The sequence below is a fragment of the Chionomys nivalis genome, chromosome 9 (assembly GCF_950005125.1).
Source record: "Chionomys nivalis chromosome 9, mChiNiv1.1, whole genome shotgun sequence".
In the NCBI taxonomy this organism is placed as follows: Eukaryota; Metazoa; Chordata; class Mammalia; order Rodentia; family Cricetidae; genus Chionomys; species Chionomys nivalis.
The window spans coordinates 34227014-34247208 of NC_080094.1; the positions used below are offsets into that span (position 1 = coordinate 34227014).

The following is a 20195-nucleotide window of genomic DNA, read 5'->3' on the forward strand; positions in this document are numbered from 1 at the left end:
ATCACAATATCAATAAACCTACAAATATTATTTTGAGTATTCATTGTTCTGAATGTAGGATCTAATTCTCTTGACTATTACACAAATATTGATACTGTTGTCTGGTTGCCTCTTCTGTTGAGTGTGGGCTAGGTTTATGAATAAGAATTGGAATGATTCCTAATACACTTATTTCTAATCTGATTCATGTTGGTTGTGAGAGCTGAATATGATGGTCAAGGATCCTGAAAAAAAATGTGGCTGTTATGGAGGCACAAACCAGAAGTTTTATTAGTATAGAGAAAATACAAACTTATATTTTGGAGTATATATGTTTGATACTTTAACTAACTGACCTGATTGTAGGATGTGGCAGAACAGAAATCTTTTAATTTTCGAGTCAGGGCTCTAGTTACACTTTTATAAACAAGGGTGTTCAAACTGCAATTATTTACTGTATCAAACTAATTCTGTCATCAGTTGTGTGTCTTATATATATGAGGGAAAATTGTGATGAATGGAGAAATGTATCAAATACATAGTGCTAATGGCAATTTTTAAATAGTTGAAATAGTTAATAAGTTGATCCAAAATAGGGAATGTGATTTTTCATATTAATAAGCATACTGTAGTTAAAGAAGGGATGCTTTCACTATAAGATTTAAGGTGGTAATTTCTAGGGAGTGGGGCTTGTGAGCTGTTCTAGGATATTGATTGTTTCTATGGTATTTATTGTAACAGTGTATTCTGCTATGAGAAAAAAAAATAAGAGACTGCAACATATTAAACATTGGGTCCCTAAACTCATTATAATTCTCCTTAAGTCAAAGGTATTCATGTTTCTACTAATGTGGAAATGAATTCTATTAGGGCTAAGAGTCAGGTGGGTAAAAAGTCATACATCTTCTTGGACATGAATTAGTGAGGAAAAATGTATTATTGATAGGTTAGATAAGAGGATAATGGCTAATGTAACTATACACACACACACACACGTGTGTGTGTGTTTGAACTGTGGCCCAGTGAGCTCCAATTAATGCATCTTTTGAGTTTGATGATCTTTCTGATTATAGAAAAAAGTAAATTTAGAGGCTAAAATGAATAAAACTCTTAATCTTATATTAATAAGAGTGTAGTATAAGAAAGGGTATTCTTAGGACCCAAGGTAGAGTGAGAATTAGAGTTAAGGTTAATAGACATACAGTCCCTTTATGAAAAGTTTTACAGCCCCAGGAATTTGTTGAAGGAGACCATAGTGATCTACAATGTTTGGTCCTTCTCATATATCACCTATTATTTTCCATTCAACAGAAGTTAGAAATGCTATGGTAATGAGAATGGGGACAATTAATAGGAGATTAATTAAATATAAAGTGTTAAGCATAAAATTTGGACCTCTAAGAATAAGATTTTAAGTATTCAGCATTTTCTAGGCTCTGTCTCCATAACAGGTTATATTTGGAAATAGCACGTCTGCATACAGTTACTATATTTAGATAATTTCATTTACTGAATGAAGAGCACTTAAGTTTGTTGGCTCTTACACAGACATCTAGATCAGAATCCCAGTTACCTATGGCACCTATTCAAGTGGTTTGTCTCCAGAAGACTAGATCAAACTGTCAAACTTACTACTCACCAAGACAGTGAGATGCCCACTATCCACTGATAGGAATCCCATGATTTACAAGATAAGACCAACTGACTTTCTTTATAACTATTGTAAGATTCCTAACCTCTTACAACATGGTTCCCTCTCTGGGTTCACACCTTTTGTCTCCCTACAGTGTATTTGAATAAATTCTCTCCCTATCTGTAGGTGGGTAAATACTTTTACCATTTATGTTACTAGCATTCTCTATGCCATTCACAGGATGATTTCCTTTTCCTGAAATGACAAATGACATTACCCACCCCCCATTTTTTTTTCTGGAGGCTTACATTCAGTTTTATTTGTCTTCTCCTCATTTATCATTTGTCTTAATAATTGTTCTGTTGCTGTAAAATCGTACCTTGACCAAGGCAACTCATATGAAAGAAAGCATTTAATTAGGGGCTTGCTTAAAGTTTCAGAGATTTATTCTATTGTCATTGTGGTATGGAGGATGGCAGCATGCAGGTAGGAGCTGGAGAAATAGCTGAGAGCTATATTCTGATAGACCAGCAGAAGGCAGAAATAGATTCCGGCCTGGCATGGACTTTTTAAACCTCAAGGCCCATCCCCAGTGATACGCTTCTTCCAATAAACTTACGCTTACTAATCTTTCTAATCTTTTCAAAGGATTCCATTCCCTGCTGACTAAGAATTCAAATGCACACACCTATGGAGGTGATTCTTATTAAAAGCATTACAGGCCCTTATTTAATGTTTTTATGGTACCACTTACCTTCCCCTTAGAGCTTTAGCCTATGCATTTCTACATCTGTTTTGTAAAAACAAATGTGATGTATAATCCTCTCAGACAAAGCAGGTAGCACATCTGGCTCTTGTTTCATTGGATACCTGACTCCTTAGTGGTGCACATAAGATGGTCAGTGAATACATGATGGATGAATGGATGGACTGTAGACTTGCAGTCTTAGTATACGTGGCAGAAAAGGCTGAGCCTTTTGAGCACAGGATGGGGGATGCTGAGAAGGTGCTCAAAGTAATTGTATTTACACATCTGTTTCATGCAGGAAAAAATAAAAATAACCCTGAGATGTTACACAGAAGGAAACACGACACCTAGCTGAAAGATGAATGTATATACAAGGTTCATTTTAGCCTGGGAATAGGCTCCCAGAGACACTAAGATTTGCAGCCTGAGGTCACAGTATATCTTCATCAGGAGGCTTTTGTTCACAGGCTCAGAATAAGGCAGCCCAGAGAGGAGGTTGCAACCAGGCTTCAGGACAGTCACTGAATGAGATGACAGAGAAAGTCTCTTCCAAGGAGGAGGGTCACTGAGGCTGAACAAGACGTTAATAATTTAGGGCCAGTCATGCAGGGAGTTATGAGTGTGTGTGCCCAGGTGTGGAGAGAATCTGTGCTCCTGCTAACATTCTATGGTTTAGCTCTCTTCTCAAGAGGGCAGATGGTTAAAGTTAATGTATGTTGTAAACACAGGAGCTGGCTGTAAGTGATTTTTTATTTTTACTTACTTTTGTGTTAAAAATACTTGCTGAATTTTTACACATTTATTTACATATATATACACACACATTATTACTCAACTCAAGAGAAAAAGAATTTCCAGTACTTTACAAAGTTGCCTTTTCTGAGTCCCTGTCTGGGTCTAGAGGTAACAGCTATTCTGACTTCTATCATTACAAATGAATATGTACCTGTGTCAAGTCTACATTTTGTTCATCATTGTTCCTGTGTGACTTCTCCCAGCTTCTGCCTATAACAATACTAATATAATACATTGCATTGACATATCCCATTTCATTTTATATGAGCATAGCACAATGTGTTAATCCAGTCTAGCATGGATGAGCATTTGGGCTGATCCAGTTGGAGGTTATGATAAATGATGCAATGCTTTGATACACATCATTGCTTGATCCTATGAAGTGGGGCTGTTGGTTTTGTCTGTTAGACTCTGATCAGTCTTGCTAAGGAGGTTTTTAAAATATCTGATAATGTACACTCCCATCAGGAAAATATGAGCGTTTAAAATAACAAACTCATGACCAGCTGTGCTGGTAAATCAACATTTGGGTGCCTGAGATCATGCGAATCATATTTAAGGCCAGTTTAAGCTACATAACAAGACACTGTCTTAAAACGCCTAAAAACGTATTCATGTGTCATGATGCTCTTTGCAATTATATTTTGAATAAGTAAAGATATTAAGGAAAGTTTTAGACCATCACTATTTTCTATAACTTGAGAATAAGACAAGTCCCCTTTCTCAATAGAAAGCAGGTGGGCTGTTAAGTCAAGAACACTTGAAAGGAAAGAGAGAAGTGATGGAACAGGCAGTTGGGTTTTCAGTGTTTCCATCCACCACACATCACGTGGTCCATTACATGGACATTTTCCTTCTGACTCCAGTGCTTAACTGATGTTATCGGCATCAAAATTCACAGGAGGAAGAAACAGCAATGAGGAAGTGATTCTACTGTATCCCTGGACTACCTGCTAGTGATGTCAAAAGCTTAAGATATTTTCAACATGAATGCAGTGAATCTGATTTCAAGTTTTCTGTAGGAAATGTACTAACTAGTTTCATTTTTGTTTGCTAATATTGACCACTGCCTGATAGCTTTACCTTTTCTAGTAGAAACTAAATTTGTCTCCTAAATGTATCCGTGTTCCCTTAAACCTCGGGCATGTTCCTCTAATAGAACTTACTTAGGGTGACATAGGACTCACTCTGCCAGCTGTCATTTCTTGAGTTAAAAACAACAGATTAACTTTGAAAAGGACAGTCTGTCTTTCATTTCTGCTTACCATATTGCAGAAAGGAATATGGTAACATCTTAGATCAATATTTCAAACATGCCCTTTCTGTAAAACATAAATAAAAATGAAACATAGCATAATAGAAAGTCTAATTAAGCTGCTTTGTGAGTCCATTAACTCAGTATACCATGCACAGTCTACCCAATGCCTCCTTTGGAGCATTACCCCAAACCCTCTCTGTTAGAACTAGGAACAGAAATTTTGGATGGGATTTGCAAGAATAGAAATTGAAAAAAACAAACAAACAAGCAAATAAATAAATAAATAAAGCCTGAAAGTTTGCTATTGTGTCCATAACAGTGTAATCTAGCGGTTCTAGGAGACAATGTAGCAAGAGCACCACACTGTCCCATTGGAATCAGGACTCCCAATACTTAAACTGTGGATACCTTCCTTGTCTTGGTAAGAAGGCAATCAGTCAACCAATACAAGGATGTGTTCATAAACCTGAGCAATTGGTAAGGGTTTTCAAACTAAAAGGCTTTGTTAATTACTCTGATTCTATCTGATACAGAAGCACCCGATCCAAAGGAATGATGAAATTTTATCAATTTTTTGTATACGCTACACATAAAAAGTAGTTATCCCACTAACTATATACTTAGATTTTTTAAAAACCCTGGCTTACCAATAGTCCTTCAGGATGCCATAATGTTCCAGAAGAAGTAGTCAACCAAAATCAAATTCCCTTCAGTTATAAGTTATAAATTCACATAGAACCTCAGATCTCTTTCCCTGCCAAGTCCCAAGTGGAGAAATCATCGTGATATTTATTATTATTGTTGGTGGTGTTGTTGATATTATTATTTGCCACTCAAAAACTCAAACATATTAAGTGTTGAATAAAGGACTTGCTGCACTGTAAACTTTTGACTATTCTAAATGAGAATAAAGTTGACTCCCTGGGTAGATGGAAATGCTGACAACTGAACACCAGTGTCTACGGGTGCAAAATTGTATTTCACATGCGAGTTTAGAAATAACCACATTAGTTTTCTACCTTAGTTCTAACACTAATGGTGGGTGCAATGGCTTGAGATGCATACACTTTTGAGCTAAAATGGAAATAGATAATAGAGCAACTCTTGTTTTCATCTTTCACTAATCTCTGCACACACACTTGCACACTTTTTCTGGGTGCGTTGGGGAGACTCGGGGAGGGAGATGATGAAGGGTATGATAACCATGTGGACATAGAGGGCAATACATTTTGGTTTTCATCTTTGAGCTGCTTTTCTCAATCCCTCCCCGGGCCCCTTCCAGCCCACAGAAGCAATTCTGACAGCAGATGAAATCAAATTACTTGAGAGAAATGAGCTGAAGGAGCCTCACCGTTAAGCAATTGCTAGAGCGGCCACTCAGACAATTCTGGCTAAGGCTGAGTTTCACAAAAGATAAAACAGGTGAAGTAATAAGAGCGATACTGCCCCTGTGACTGAGGAGAGCACGGTAGCGGAATGCTAAAGAAGGTGTCATTGACTTTCCTTGGGCATGCAGAAGACTGTCACAGAGGCAAAAATGAGGTGTTACAACATGGTTTCAGCTACTGTTTAAAAGGAGAAGGCAGAGTTTTGAAAAGTCTAAGTATATGGACAAAATAAAGCTTGTTGATGAGTTGGAAAACCATGACAGGTATTAGCATTGCTCTACATGTAGCCTCTTGGCTCAGTCTCTCTTCTGAACACTAGCTTGACTTTGGGCTGCCAGATATACCTTGAGGGGTGATGTCTTCCTTCTGCCAGCTAGGGCTCAGGCTGCTATGTGAAGAACAGATCTATTCTTTACCTGTTAGAATGGACAGTGGGTGTGTCTCTTGGTCTCCTAGAATAGCTTGATTGTACTTTCATGGGAGGAAAGCAAAACTGTTAGTTTTATTTATTTCTTTGTTTAGTTTTGTAAAATTTTCATTCTTACAAATTTCATGTCTATATACAATGAAATAAGATCACACATACCCTCTCTTTTACCTTAACTCTAGTGACCTCATAAAACAGCATAAACTCAAAATTCCCTTGAAGATACATGTAGCCATTCTCATTTATAGAAGATAATTAATGGGTCCATTCAAAAAACAACTTTTTTTACTTTCTTTCTGGTTTTTTTGTTTTGTTTTGTTTTGTTTTTCTAAACAGGATTTCTATGCATAGCCCCAATTATACTGGAACCTGCTCTGTAGATCAAGCTGGCCTCGAGATCACAGAGATCCACCTGCCTCTGTCTTCCAAGTGCCAGGATTAAAGGCATGTGTCACCACTCCCGGTGGGCTTGCCTGACTTGATTTCACTCAAACACATGCTACCACTGTCTACCACTCCCTGGTCACTCTGGGAAATGGATAGCATATCCCATGAAGTCCCTGAGTTAGAGGCTCTAGTCCAGGTGCTCAGCAATTCCAATTCCAAAGAAAGACCATCAGATTAGGAGCTTGTATGACAGGGTATTTGTTGCAAAGCCTTAGGCATAGGCTGTTGCACAGACACAGAGTAGGAAGCCACATGCTACCTTCTTGCCCATGTAGTAGCCCCTGCTCAATCAGGTCAGGCTTCCTTGCAGAGTCCTCTCTCTCTCATACCTGCGCAAGTCAGAAAAGATGAGCATTCTGATGGAATGAGTCCCCTTTGCTGCTCAGGCAGCATTGCTCTAGTGGCCGCTGGCTCTCGGTGGAATGCCTGCGGCTTATCATGGCCCCCTTCTCCGTGGTCCTCAACCACCTTGTGCTTTGTTAAACGTAGTGCAGATTTCTCTATCAGGAGCTCTAAAATGAGTTGTAATATAAAGAGGGAGATTGGGGGATTTTGTCCTTCTTATCATTTTCATCGCCTCTGACCCATTTTTCATTTCATTTGACATCATGCATGAGAAGGAAATGATAGACTTTAACTCCTATAATATGCTGCCCCAGACATGGGTTCCGTTCTCTTTCATCTATTTTAAAAGTGGTTAAACATCATGTCTTCCTTTCAAGTTGCCTTTCTTCTGCTCTGCAAAAGGGGTAAGAAGGAAGAGCATATTTTTTATGGGACACAAGGTTCCAATTTTGACAAGGTTCATCAACTTTTCAAACTTACTCACCCTAGTATCTATTTCTAAGGATATTTTAAAAATCATCTTTTGCCTAAGGAATTATAATAATGACCAGAGAAATGGTTCGTGAAACAAATTCTATTCTCTGCAAGCTGTTTCTCCCACCGCTGGATAAGTCTCCTGAGCAAGGAACTGAAGGATCTCACGGATTCTCCTGGAATGGGATTTTCTAAAATGTCTCTTTTGTTAAAGCACATTTTTCTTACAAGGGTAATCAGGAACTCACTGAGAATATCACATCTGAGTAAAAAAGACTGATGGGAATCGACTTGGAGGTGAAGCTGTTTGATGTCATTTGAACCATGGAATTCAACAACACAAGGTCCTGGGAGCATCGGTTCTCTCAACTAAGTTCATCACATCAGGACCATGCTGGGGCTCTATATCAGCTTCCTCTGCACTCATGGATGCAAATCCAAACTCCTCACCTTGTCCCTGAAAGTCATTTTGTTGCCTTAAATATCTATCCCGTTTGCTTTTTATTTCCCTCTGTGGAGAATGCAATCTTATGAGGCAGAAATCTCCCCCATCCTCCTTTCTCATTTCCTAACCTCTTCTTGATTATTTTCCACTTTTCTCAAAGCAAAATAAAGTACCATGTCACAACTGGAAACGTGGGGAAGATCTGCCTGCTCCAGCATGCTGTGAAGATCTGTGGCACCCAGCATTGATCTTGGGAAATCAGTCTTACTAGAGGGAGGAAATGAGCTCTGTGCTCCCCTCTGGTACTTGTCAGCCTACATCCTCCACACAAGAGACCTTGGCAGGACCAACAAGTACCACCTGGGAAAATTGACTGCTTGGGGATACGACAGCTGACTCTTGTAGCTTGTTTTCCACAGACTCTTGGGCATGTAATCCACTTCTGTTGTAGTAAACTCTTGTATTCTAACCTGCACAGACAATACCAAGGTTCCCCAGTGCAGTCTTGCTGAGTACTATCCTCAGTGATTTTGCTATGACAATCCTGACTCCCCCAATATGGGAGAAAGCCAGGCAGCAAACAGTCCCCTCCTGATTATTGGCTTTTGTTCTTCAATGATTAATCAAGTTCCTTGAAGGGCTGAGTTTGTAAATTGAACTTAAAATTCCATATGTAATCTGAAAGCCCCCCAGGCTCCAACTTCCCCAAGGAGGATACTGAAATAAAGAATCCATTTATTTTCTTCAGGCTTCAATCTTGAGATAGAACATAGCTTTATCAGTCTATGTCCTGAGGTCCTTCTGAGGAGCTTTTCTGATAGCTAAATAATACTTGCTTTTGAAGGTCTACTCTAGATGGCAAGACTTCTACTCTGGTGCAAGAGCAGACATCCCTTTGCTGATTGAGACAGAGACTAAGGTTGTGATGAACATATATTAGATGCTGTAATCAAAAGATGCTGGAGAATACCACCCTGAAAATCATTTTCAAAGAGATTCTGAAAGTAATAGGGTAGGGAGTCCCAAAGATTTCAGCATTGTATCTGAGGAAACAATGTTGAGTTTGACATGAATATGAATGACATTTACTTTGGGTAGATTGATTTCTGATATTGCTGGGTGAACAACTCTCCTCAGTCATCAGGTCCCTTGGCTTCCTTTTGGTGGAGTATATTTCTCTTCCTCTTCCTGCTGATGCTGAGTTGAGCATGTGATAGCCTCTGGCCAGCAGTCTATGAATAGATATAAACCCGATATTCTTTTTTTTTTTTTTTTGAAACAGGGTTTCTCTGTGTAACCACTCTGGCTATCCTAGAACTCACTCTGTAGACCAGGCTGGCCTAAAACACACAGCAATCCACCTGACTCTGCCTCCCAAGTGCTGGGATTGAAGACATGCATCACCACTGCCCAGCCAGGCCTGACATTCTTGCTGGCATCTAAAAACTATAACTTTGGCAGTTACTGCCTTTCCAGACTGGTACTACAATGAGACAGGTAGAGCAGACCCATGCCATCATAGAAATGGGAACCGAGCATGGCCAGCTAAATCCAGCTCCAACCAGTCAAAGCACAGCCACCTCAGATTTCTGAACAAAATATACGTGCTATTGGCTTTCAGACACCATGTTTGTGAAGTTGTTCACAGTGTAGAAAAGTCTTTATGAAAGTAATATAATCCAGGTAAACATTTCTGAATCTCCCCTTTGAGGATGCACAGGACAAGCATAGCACATATTTCTCTCTGCATCTTTGTCCATATTTGGAATATGTCTTTATCTAGTCTTTACCTACTGAATTCCTCAGATAAAAGTGTTAAACAGATAATAAATTCTTCCTCTTAAATCAATGGATTGGACAAGGGTTGGGGAATGTCTTAAAGGAAACTCTGGAATAAAAAGAGAAAGAGCTTCAGGTTCCGATCCACTAGACAATGAACCTCTCCCTTAAAACAGAAATCTTTGTGAGCCATACTGGTCTCTGTTTCCCTGTATCCTGCTTCCTTGATTCGACCAGGAAAATGTCTGACAGCTTGCCCTGAAAATTCAGCTCATATTTTCCTTCTCAGATCTGCTTTGTATAGTCCTCTCTCCTCATACTCATTTACTTAATGATGTTACAAATTTGAGAGGGATGGGAAGTCTCAAAGGTTCCAGAATATTACTGAGCACATAAAACCTGGAGAACTGATGGGAAGCTATGTACTCAATTAGAGAACATCTTAAGCACAGGTACACTGGAACTTTAGTCAAATATGGCTCTACAACCTCACATAAAGACTCAGAAGAAGACTTAGGTTTCTTACTGGTTTTTCTAGATTGTCTTCCTAATGCTAGAATATGCAATGTTATGTTTCATTTAAAAAATAGATGAAAGAGAAATAGATTTTAATGAGGCATTTTCATTTGTTAGTTAGACCTTGGTAGAAGGTTTTGTGTGTGTGTGTGTGTGTGTGTGTTTCTCTCTCTCTCTCTCTGTGTGTGTGTATGTGCGTCTAAATCACCAATCCCCCAAACTTACTACTTAGACTTTAGACTTCTTGCTACAATACCATATATTGAGACAACTCAATAATTGTTTGGTGTGTGTGTGTGTGTACACATGTGTGTATATGTATATAATGTATTTATATATTATTATATACAGCAACTATATATTTCATAGATAATTATAGAGAAATATAGCACGATATTTCTTTAAATCATCTGAAATAAACATAGAGTGTCCTGAACAATCCCGTGAGATTTGTGGTATGAACCACATATGTGATCCTTTTCTATTCCACATAATGCATTCTTTCTGGCAGCTTTTTGGATTTCTGAGTTTTGCTTAAGCACAAGCCCCAGCTACTGGAAATGCCTAGAGAGATGTAATTGGAAGTGATGCATGTCCTGGTCCCCTCAAACCGACATCCTGGCTCCTTCCTCTGAACCACATTGAAATGCTTGGGGGATACTCAGCCTTGGAGGAATGACAGAGAAATGAAGAGACTGGATTTTAAAGGGGAAAACAGCATTTTAAAATGCAAATTTCTCACAGTTCTCACCGCTGTTGGTCTCAATAATGGATGGAAGCACTTCAAACACCAGGAGCCATAGACTAAGTTTGTGGTAGAATAATGAAATCCTAGAAGAGCATATTCCTCATCAAAAATCAATTTGTTCTCTGACTTGAATTGTAGTAAGCAGACATAAGATGGCATGGAATTGTAATGTTCTATAAAATGCTGCTTGGGGCAGGAACTCTTTGGACCATGCATGTAGTTGAATGAATATCCACTTCCACAGAAATGCTAAAGGTTTCCTTTGATGGATTATCTCTGAGAAGTTGGAAGCTCTGTGCACTCCCAAGGTCTTCCTGAGGGAGAAGTAAGGTAGTTGGATGTGTGCATTTTATTTCACTCATCAACTCCTGATTTTTTTTCTTCTTAATAAGTAACACTACTTCATTTTCATTGGTAGCTCACTGAAAGGAAGTGTCAGGAGGATGCCACGAAGATTGCCAGTGTGTCACTTTTTCATTTTCCTTCTTGATGAGGATAGTAAAGAGTGCAGGATTCCCAGGGCCAATGCACACATAAAGAGAGTTCACACACTGTCCTGAGAAGTAATGAACTGAGCAGGTCTCACAAGATGCACCAGAGAAGTGAGACCCCAAACAAACCGCTGTCTTCAGAGATACACAGGTAGATAAGGACAGTCTCAATCTCTGTGAGCAGAAGCCTTGGAAGGAATCAGGCCTGGAGTAGGAAAACCTGCCAGACAACTGAGAGATTACTGAACGTGCAGTGTAGACAACTCAAAATTAGCTAATAACACTAGGCCGTCACATGTCCGGAACTTTCATGAGGTTTGCTTCTAAAATATTTACCAGGTTTCCATGATTTAAAAGCAAGAAAATCCTTCAATGAAACAGTATTTTCCACACATGGCGGTAGCTTTGCACACTTGAGGTCACAGTGACTGGTACTCTATGAATAATATTTGCGCAAGACTGAGCCAACCCAAATACCAGCATGGATGAGGAGACCATCACCAAATTCTATGTGAGAAGCTATTGAGAGTGTGGCTCCTGGGACGGGGGCAGGCAATTTCCTTGAGGAATGCAGCCCCTGAGAAACAACTATCCACAAGTACTGTGCTCATGCACATAAAGCAATACTTAGTGGACTCTGTCAGTTTAAAAATAAGAGTACATGAAATTAGAGAGGGAAAATGGTGGGGAGGATATGGGAGAACTGACCCCCCCCCCAAATACACATACAAGTAACATTATACAGATTGAGAAAGTTATATTTAGGAATATATGCATATACATAAAATACATGCATGTAACAACCATCAGCGAAAAAAAGGACAAAAATTTGAAAGAGAGAAAGGAGGGGGTACACTGGAAGGTTTGAAGGGCAGGAAGGGAAAAGGAAAATGATGTAATTATATTATAATTATATATTATAATATCAAAAATAAGAGAACAAATGATTTTTCAAAACCCATCAAATGCTTCACCCTAAGAGAGACATACATAGATCTAATCTACTGGGAAGTAGAAAAAAACAAAATCTCCCGAGTAAATTGGGAGCATGGGGACCTTGGGGGAGGGTTGAAGAGGAGGGAAGAGGCAGGAAGGGGAGCAGAGAAAAATGTAGAGCTTAATAGAAATCAATTAATAAAAGAAACTATATTTAAATAAGCCATCTACTACAGTATTTTTTTTTACATTAATGGCCATTTTCAGGGGAAACTATTTTATCAGAGGACAAAATATTGGGATTTTTTTCAGTTATTAGCCAAAAGGAATTTACGCAGTAAATACTGACTCTTAGTGTAGCACTAGGTCAGGTCTAGGTCACTCTGAGCACTGTCTGCAGTTAGGAATGAGACATGGAGATAGTCCAATGGCCCCCAAGGAGGATCTTAAACTCCATCACACCCGGGGTCTCAGTCTCTGACAGCCTGAAGAGTCTTAGGAAGAGTGCTCCAGCCGTTTCCAGTGCTGGAAGGGATGTGCACCTAATCTAGAGTTTGTCCCATACATGCAAAGGGGTCATGGGGGACACAAATACATCTAAAGCTGGCTTATTCATTGTAGGTATAAATCATCTGGTTGGTATTGAGATTAATGCTTCAAAATATACTTCAGTTATGGAAGTAATCACCTCTACACAGAGAGACTTCTATGAAAAAAAGAGAGGAGAAAGAAATAAAGGAAGGAAAGAATAAAAGAGAAAAGAAAAATCAAGTATCACAGTGCTTTAGTGGTCGCAGTACTATCGGCAAAGCAATTTACTTTTCCTCCAGGGCAGAAGCTAGCCTAGACTTAGAATGTATTTCTGTCTGGCCACTCCCTGAACTCCAGTCAATTCCTCTAGCAAGCGTGAATCTTATGTCCAATCTATGCTGCACTTATTTGTAGGTTGCCTGATAAATACTAGGTTTTTGTGTTGGTGCTTCCTTTTGTTCTAAGATCAGCTTTACAATAAGAGTCCAGTATCAGCTCATCTTTGTCACATGTAATATTAGTGAAGAGTACAGTAATCGTAGGCACTGCTCTAAATGTAGGGAGGCACACAGAGATGACCAAGTACCCTGGGTTATATCAGGAAAGTAGCCAGACTTGGTTAAATGTGATGCTAATTGCAATCCAAAGCCCAAGAACTGCTGTGAGCAGGTGATAGTTAGCAGAAGCAGGCAGGAACTGGCTGGCATATTCCATTTCACTCCAACACTTGCTGGAGTTTACAGGGGCTTACTATACCAACTTAATGGCGACCTGGTTCTTAATACATTAATACAAAAGTCCTGCTCTTGGATTTTCGTGATTTCACAACCTTGTAAATCTTTAGCATGGTCACACTGAACTTATATAACACCATTTATAGCTTACGTATCTCCTATTTTCTCTATCGTGGAAGTGTGTTTATACTAGAAATATTCATATCTAGCCTGCATAGAGGCATTCTAGAGACTATTAACAGGAGAGAACAGTTAATATCCTAAGGGCAGAAGAAAATTTACAAATGTTGTGTTAAATTATGTATGGATATACACACCTGTAGCATGATCAATAAAACCCAGAGACAAAAATTGGCATACAACCTGAAGCTCAGAAAAGCTAAACATCCAGCCGCTAGCTCTTACTACCTCAGTCTGAAATTGCAATCCTGCCTCCAGGAATCTCAGAATGAGACTGTGTCTGAGACCTGTCTTCTCCTGTCTTCTATTCCTCTCTAGTGCTGGGATTTAAGGTATGCACCACTATTGCTTGGTTTCTATGACAAACTAGAGTGGCTACTGGGATTAAAGGTGTGTGTCACCACTGCCTGGTGGTGTAAGGCTGACTGGTGATGCTGTTTTACCCTCTGATCTTCAGGCAAGCTTTATTTATTAAAATACAAATGAAATATCACTACAAACACTGTGTAGCATTTATTTGGCAATTGCAATTTTTTTTCCAACTGAAAGGAACGTTGTCTGTCTTGATGTTTAAGAAACCCATCAGTCACTTGGTCATTTCAGAAGACAGAATCAGAGTGAGGTATTCAGGAGTTCCCTTGGCAGGCTATTGCAGACACAGCGTCCATGTACACAGATAATAGACTGATAAACAGGAGGAGTCTGAGCCACACGTCTAGCTTACACACCACCTGAGAGATTTGTTTCTCTTACTAATAAAATTTTAATCAGTCTGCTAGTAAGATGGCAGAGATAGCATCCCGAGGTGTCTATTTAAGCACTATTGGTTAAATATGAATGCCTCTCCTCCTTCCCATTCCATGAGTGCTATGGTTAGGGAAAACAAAGTATCGCTCTTAAGGTACAGGTAGGGAAGAAGCTGTACTTGGATGTTCTCATTATAGATATCTGATAAAGGGACCACCTGCAGTGATGAGGACAGGATTAAGGGAATAAGGTACAGTGAGGCATCAGCGATTAGGAGTGCTGCAAAACCGTTATCACCTAGGAGCAAGGGGAAAATACTATTACCAAAGCCCAGGGAGAGAGAGAGAGAGAGAGAGAGAGAGAGAGAGAGAGAGAGAGAGAGAGAGAGAGAGAGAGGTGAGGGGAGAAATAGAGAGCAATGCAGCAGAAATAGAAGAGAGTTATTCCATGGACTGGGGCCATAGAGAAAACAAAGCCCCTTTGTCAGAAACTGGGACTGGAGTATGAGAGAGGGTGGAGAATAGGCAAAAAAAAAAAAAGGCAAGAAAGAAATATTTAGTTAATTCTTCCCATTTTTGCAACCTTCCCAAAGACTCCTACATTCTTGCATCCTATAGCCAGTGGATGGGCCCTACAGACAGGACAGTGGAGAAAGAGCAAATGACAGAGGGGTGATCAATCTGGCACAACTATGTCATAACAAAATGTAAACCCCATACAACTGCTAATGACTATACTTTTGACACTGATCCAAAGATACAGGAGCACTCTGAGATAGCAAAGAACCTCAGATTCTATCAGGGAAGAAGTCACACCTGGTTAAATGTGACAAGGACTATGAGCCAAAACCTAGGAATCAGTGTGAGCAGGGGGGAACTAGCTTATCCCAGTTCATTACAATATTTGTGTGGGTTTACAGAGCCTTAGAATATCAACAGAATGGCAAGTTTTCCCTTAATACAATGAACATAAAGTTCTCCCTGAGATCCTTAGTGATCTGAAGCTTATCATTCTCCGGGGATATCACTCACTACACAGAAATTTCCTTAAGGCAGGAACGATGAGGATGTACCTAATTAGAAAAAAACCTCTCCATTCGCTGGGGGCTTCATTACTATGGTTTACAATACACTGTCCTTTTGGCCCTAATGCTTTCCCCATCAGCTCCCTTCAATCTCATATGGTACAAGTATGGCTTATTCTTTTCCAATATTTTAGCAATGATATAGTCCTTAAAACACATCTTTATATGTCTCGGTATGTGCTTATCTATACATGTATACAAACAAAGGAATGTTTCTGATACTCTAGGGCCATTTTGACAGTCAGTGAGTGTCTGTGTATTTACTCAAATACCATCCAAGGGCACCAAACATTTGTCTGGCATGTTCAAATCATCAAGAGCAACTGATGTGGAAAATAAAGACTGGAGCTTCCCCTGAAAAAGAGTCACTCAACCTTCATTGTAAATATGTTCTGAAGGCTAATGTACCTGGGAGAGCTGGCGGTACAGTTAGAATACACAATGTATCTTCAAACGGCAGCTTTGCACAGGCCTAAGCTCATTTTGAAAATCATATATATATATATATATATATATATATATATATATATATGTCATTTTATCAAGGGATAATAAAAACAGAGTCAGGTTCCAGAAGACTTGGGTCAAGTCAGATACCAAAACACGGGAGACCTCTGGTGCTGTGGATTACACTTCACTTCTTCTATCTAAACCCTTGTCAAGAGAAAACCGACTCAGTTGTCAAGAGGGATTTGAGCATTGATCTGATTTCCATGCAGAAGCAGGGCACCTGGCCCTTTCTTGAAAGAAGTCTTTAGTACATTACCAATATGCTCAATTTTCTGTCAGACACATGAAATGACCGTCTGACATCAGCACTGCCTGCAGTGCTCACCCCTTTTTGTATTGATTTATCTGCTAACCTTGATGAGGGAGTCTTAGATTGCAGATCGGTCACGTAGCAGGCACGGGCCATTTCGTGGAGTGACAACTTGCACTTGTGATTGACAGTCACCTTGCACCCAAACTGCCTGGAATCTGCAATGTATTTTGAATCTATTTCCAAGAAACGGCAATTTTCCTCCTCTGCACAGCCTTCATTTAGGAATTAGAGAAAGCAACACTGTAAAACAGTCAGTTTCCTTGTTTACTATGACATGCACAAGCTGTCACATTCTGTCACCCAATCAGTCAGGAAGGACTTTATTTTTTTTCCGTAGATGCTAGCCTCTGCGTTGGGGCCTCTAAGGAAGGGGAAGAAATCTCAAGCTCAAAGATTTTGATAAGAAATTTGATAGGAGGAACACACACACACACACACACACACACACCTTGAGAGAGTTGAGAAATAATGACAGTATATAATTCATATTTTAATGGTCTATCTTGACTGCCACCTGCTTCATCAGGGGGGCTGTTAGACATGCCTAGGTACGCTATTCTATGTATCTACATCTGACTAAAGGCTGTCTCTGAACCCTGGAGGTGATAGATGCTTAGCTGGAATATAAAAGAGTTGATGGAAAGTTAACACACCCAAGGATAATCTTTACCCAGCGGTCGATGGGAAATAATAGACAAACACCTCAAATTTTCCTTATGTATTGTGGCATAATTGTGCCACAAGATCCATGGGGATTGTTTGTTTTTAGAAGATCCCTGTGTTGGATTCTGGCTGCTGCTGGGACAAACTGTGACAAACTTGGAGACGGAACACCAATATGTGGCCTTACTGTTCTGGAGTCCAAAACTTTGAAGTTAGTTTTCACTCACTCAGATCTGAGATGTACATTTCTTTAGGGAAACTCCATTTCTCTGCAGAGCCCTCCTTCGTCACTTAGCTCCTGGCCCTTTCCTGTCATGACACTGTGGCCTCTGATCTCATGGTTGTGTCTCCTTCCCTCTTGTTCCTTCTGTCACATTCCCTTCCCTGGTACCAACCCTTCCACCTTTTTCTGAGAAAAACTGATTAGGTTTCTACAATAGTAATTAATCTTTCTGTTCTTTTACTGTTTTCTCTTTTCCATCCCCTTCTCTTTCTCTTTTCCTCTCCTCTCTCAGTCTCTCTTTCTTTCACTTATTGTTCCCTCCCTCCATCTCTTGCTTTCTTCACTTTCCCACCTTCCTCTTCCTCAACCGGTCTAAATGATCACGCCTCAAACTTATGACAAATGAAGATGCCCACTGTCAATCACACTATTCAATAAAAGTCACCCAAAGATGAATCTGACAAGGAAATAGAAAAGAACTAAAATCTATAGAAATTAAGCTAATGGAGAATATCAATCCCAAATTCTAGAAAATGCCATAGTGAAGGAAGAATTTGAGATAGATTTTAAGGAATGAGCATATTGTTAATATAATAGTCCATATATAATAAGGGGATTTGCCTACCATTCTAAGAGTATAGCTGTTAGAACCCACTTACGTGGAACCAAGAGAAACACCACAATTTTGAAATCAAACCATTTATTAAAACCCTTCCCATTCCTAACTATAGCTTGTGACCTAGAGTTTTCTAATGCCTAAAGGTACACAGTTCTTTTTTCCCCATAGGACTTCAAAGTCAGAGTAATACTTTAATGGAGGATATTGCTGGTTCTCATTTCTGCTGTTGAAGTAGCATCCAATTAAATCAGTACATACTGAGGACAAAACGTGGTGAGATACAAGTCTGCCAGTTGAGGGAGGTCTCATAATCAGGGCTGTATGTGGCTGCTTAAGATAGCCCTAATGGGGAGGCAAATTAAAAGTGCTGATTTAAAAAAAAAAGGAAAAAATACGATAAAACTTGTTTTATTTTTAAGATAGGTCTGCGAAGCATTCAGACCTATGAAGGTTTAGGGATACCTAACTCATTGTTTAATTTTCATCTTCTGCTTACAGGTGTTCAAGAATTTTACAGCAGAAAATCTACATCTGAGATGAATCCCCAAAGTGCTCATTTATAGAGTGCCACAGTTGAAAGAAAAAGATTCCTACAAGATTAGTGATGACCTTGCTCAGTCACCCTAGAAAGAGATGTCTGTTGGGACATCCTGCCTTCCCTTAGGTGAAAAATTGCAGGAAGAAGAGATGGCAGGAAGGAACCATGGGCTATGTGCTATAACACTTTCTCATCCCTAACCACTCCCAGCCTACCCATTCCTATAAAGGGTCAAAGCCAGCCCTTACCCCTGAGAGACCATTCAGTTTATTGTGCGAGAGGAGGTCCCTGCTGTGTGCACTAACACAGTTCCATCTGCTGGAGGTCAGACTTCTGTATTTCGACCTTGCCCCCAAAATCTCACACTTGTTATTTCTTCAAGTTAAATACAAACTACAAGTTTTAGAGATTATAAGGAACCAGATCATTTGTGAAGATATTCTAAAGCTATAGAATAATAGAAGGTCATATTATAATTACAGAATCTGAGAGTCAACCAAATCTATCACCTTAAAGTGTCAAATGAGTCAAAATCTAAATATTTTCGAATTATATTACAATTATGTTGTAATAATTTTATTTATTATAAAACAGGGTAGTATAATAACTTCCTGCTATTTTATTGTAGTTATATAAAAAGTATATATGTCCTCAGATATTTGGCTTGTTTCCAGGATGCATGACATGAATATAGTGGGAGAGAACAGATGCCCCTTTCTCTTCCTATCCTGGTCTTTGCTCTCCTGCACTGCCTGTCCTGTATCTTACCTTCCTCATCATGGGGTATACTAGCCATTTACTTTTGTCTTATGTGGATGTTGGAGGAACTATTGAAACTGGAACTACAGAAGTGGAAAACTAGGCTAATTAAGAACAGCAACTTTGAAGATTTTTCTACCAACACAAGTTGCTCCTCAAATGTTTGGAAGTGAATTTCCCTACAAAACCACTAGCAGTACTTCAACATCAGAGAAAGATCCTAGTGAGCTCATTGACAAGGTTTGCTCTCCTATCCGGACAAGGATATATCCCCATACTTCTTAGAAGTCACGGCACATGCTGGTACATACAGGAGACTTAACCTTGACACTCAGAAAGCTAGCAGTTTGGAGCCTCTCTTACAAGGATGATGTATACTATTGGAGTTTTACGGTGCAGTATCCTGTAAGGCTATGCCGATACAGTATCTGGGGTGTATGACAAAGCCATATGGAATCTCACTCTTTTGTAACCTTATTAAAAAGTGTAACAGAAAAGATTTCAAACACAGGATGCATGGCTGGATAATGCTATTCCCAGACCCACACACTATTAAACAAAATTTTTTTTTTTACTTTTTATTTTTTTTTTTGGTTTTTCGAGACAAGGTTTCTCTCTGGTTTTGGAGCCTTAAACAAAAATTTTATTGCCAGATGTTAGCTACCTCCTTATGAGTTGTTGGCTTGGGAGGCCCCAGTGCTTCCTTTAGATAATATAGGATATTGTCTTTGTTCTTGGTTGTCCACCACACTTAGATGATATGATCAGATTCTTGAAGATACCACACAGTTTGATTGGAGGACATACAGCAAGCAAGCTGGAACTGAGTAGGACACTCCCTCTCTACTAGCCTGCTCCGATAGTGCCAGAAACTGTTCTATGTAG

At 39.4% G+C, this 20195-nt stretch overlaps 1 protein-coding gene across 6 annotated transcripts in view; it reads right to left on the reverse strand.

Annotated features, from left to right (window-relative positions):
* Macrod2 (mono-ADP ribosylhydrolase 2) overlaps positions 1-20195 on the reverse strand; it is a 1826063-nt gene that overhangs the window by 520525 nt on the left and 1285343 nt on the right. The gene's annotated exons all lie outside the window — the stretch shown is intronic.